The sequence below is a fragment of the Phoca vitulina genome, unplaced genomic scaffold (assembly GCF_004348235.1).
Source record: "Phoca vitulina isolate PV1807 unplaced genomic scaffold, GSC_HSeal_1.0 scaffold46, whole genome shotgun sequence".
Taxonomy (NCBI): domain Eukaryota; kingdom Metazoa; phylum Chordata; class Mammalia; order Carnivora; family Phocidae; genus Phoca; species Phoca vitulina.
The window spans coordinates 11,535,976-11,538,683 of NW_022589749.1; positions in this window are offsets into that span (position 1 = coordinate 11,535,976).

Here is a 2,708-nt window from a genome sequence, read left to right on the forward strand (position 1 = left end):
GCCCCGAAACTTCCGGGATGCGTTCTCGCGAGAGCTGGGAATAACCGGGGCCTGGGGGCGGGCTTGGGGGCGGGGCCTGTGGAAGGGCGGGGCGGGGCGGGGCGGGGCCAATTTAGAGGCGGGAGCGAAGCCTGAGGCCACAGGGGAGGCCTGAGTTTAAGCCCTGAGTGGTTCGCACGTGGTGTGGCTGAGTCTCTAAATCTGAGTCATCTGCTAATACTAATTTAGTTACTTGGGAGTGGGACTGTTTTGTCACCTTTTGAAATATAACCCCGCCCCCATTGCAAACTTCTTCCCTCTTGTTTTGTTCATTTGCACTTTTTGATATTCCTATAAGAGACATAATTAGTTGTGTAGTAAAAAAGGCACAAATGTTTCCATTACAGGGACAGAAGCACTAAGAGAAGAAAGCATCTATTAGGCGGCTTTAAACTCTCATTACCATATCACATTGTCTGTAGCGCACTCGGAAACAATGTATTTTCTGGATCCTGTAATTATCTTGCGTATGGAACAATTCTATTGGCAGCATTTTTTTTTTCTGTTAAAAGCATTAATTTGTTAAGGGCAGACATTTAAAATATATTACCAAAAAAAAAAAAAAAAGGTGAAGGCATTAGGATTTTAGAATTTTAGAACCTAGAACAAGACCTGGCTGCAGAGTAGATAAGTAGTCATTGGATATAGGAAGGAATGAAGAATGTGATTGCATTATCTTCCCTCCTGCCCCCAAAAAACAAAAGCAAAAACAAATCTCCACACACACACACAGGTGGTGCATGAGAGGATTTAGGTAGTGAATGTATGAACATGTTTATAAAGATATATATTAAATGGATTTTGTGGGGGGAAACATAATTAGCATATCAAACCTCTGGTTCTGTAGGTTTTATAGCTTAGGTTGATAGTGGTCTGCAGTTTTCCCCTTGAATATCTTTATTTAAATAAATAAAAAGTGTGCCCATTTTAAAATTAAGTAGGTAATAGTACATTCTCCTATATTTTCTTCTAAAATATTATATACCAAAGGATTATCTCCAGAAAATATGAAAAAGACCTCTCATAAATATGTTGAAAAAAGAAGCCAATCACAAAAGAGCATACTGTGTGATCTCATTTACATCATGTTCAAAAACAGGCAAAATGAATTCCCTAAATTTTGGAGGGGAAATAGTGAGTGGGAGAGGACAAAGGGAGTTTTCCCCAGAGGCTGGTAAATGGGCCTAGGTGCTGGTTACCTCATGTGTTGTTTGTTTAAACTCATAAAAAAGCACCTTATGATTTGGGTATTTTTCTGTTTGTACGTTATACTTCAGTAAAAAAGTTTCCTTAAAAAATAAGAACTTACGGGGCGCCTGGGTGGCTCAGTTGGTTAAGCATCTGCCTTCAGCTCAGGTCATGGTCCCTGAGTCCTGGGATCAAGTCCGACATTGGGCTCCCTGCTCAGCAGGGAGCCTGCTTCCGCCTCTCACACTCCCTCTAGTGCTCCCTCTCTGTCAAATAAATAAAATCTTAAAAAAAAAACCTTAAAATATGTGGTCAATAAATATATGAAAACTTCACCAGGAATCCAGAGAAAGTGTAAGTTCAAAAGTAAGATACAATTTTTCACTCTTTGGATTGGCAAAGGTTAAGTTTTATTTCCCTGGCCGTCTCAGAAAAAATGTCTGGTTGGTCACGGTTTGCTTTAGGCCCTTGTGTTGCATTTGGTTAATGATGGCTCTTCAGTCCTTTAAAATCAATCATCCTCCTTCACTTTTTATACCATTTACTTATTGAAGAAACTGGGTCGTCTGCCCTGTAGAAGGCTCCACATTCTGGCTTTGACTGGAGGCTTCTCCTCATTTTCTCCTCCATCCCCCCTATTTCCTGTAAACTGTTGGGTTAGATGTAGAGGTTAGATCGGGTGAGGGTTCAAAGTGTTTTGGCAAGAATCCATCGTAAGTGGCGCAGGTACTTCCTGCTACTAGGGTAGGGCGCGTCCCGGTCAGGACAGCGTGGCCTCTCCATTTTCAAGTCACCTTCTTGGTTTCAGTCTCTTGCTGCCCGGCTCCTGCATCCATCATTTCACGAACGGGGTGCAACATGATTCTCTAACTCTCTCGCGCCCTCCTTTTTTAACCAGCTGGACTTCATCTTCAGAAAACTTTCCCTCCTCACCTGTTCCGTGATGCTGAATTACAGTTCGTTCAGGAAGGGCACGAGGGATGCTCGCTGCTTCCCCTTTATTTCAAAATTTCAGAATGGGTGAATGGATGAGCTGGGGCCCTTGCCATCGCCAACGGTGGCCAAGGATTGGGGATCGTTATAAACTCCGTGACATGTTTGTATCTGGTTCTCCAATCAGTTAAGGTCATTATCCTTGCTGAGGCCGTTGCAAGTTTTAGGGGCACGGGCTGCTTTTTACCGCAAAGTTAAAAATAAAAATTAGTATATATTTTCTAAAGGTTAACCTCCCACACACACATTCAGTGGGGGCGGGGAGACAAAGCAGCCTCCGGCCTCCGCGGCCCCTCGCGGGGACGTTGCCGGGGACGTTGGGGGGGTCGTTGGCCGGGACCCCGCGTCCGGGGGCGGGGCGAGGCGTGGGCAGGGCCGTCGCGGCTTTGCGCGCGGGGCGGGGCAGGTGGCGCTGCGACAGCGGCGGCGGCGGCTGACAGAGGCGCGGCGCGCAGCCCCCCGAGCGCGCCAACGCGGTCCCCGCCGGA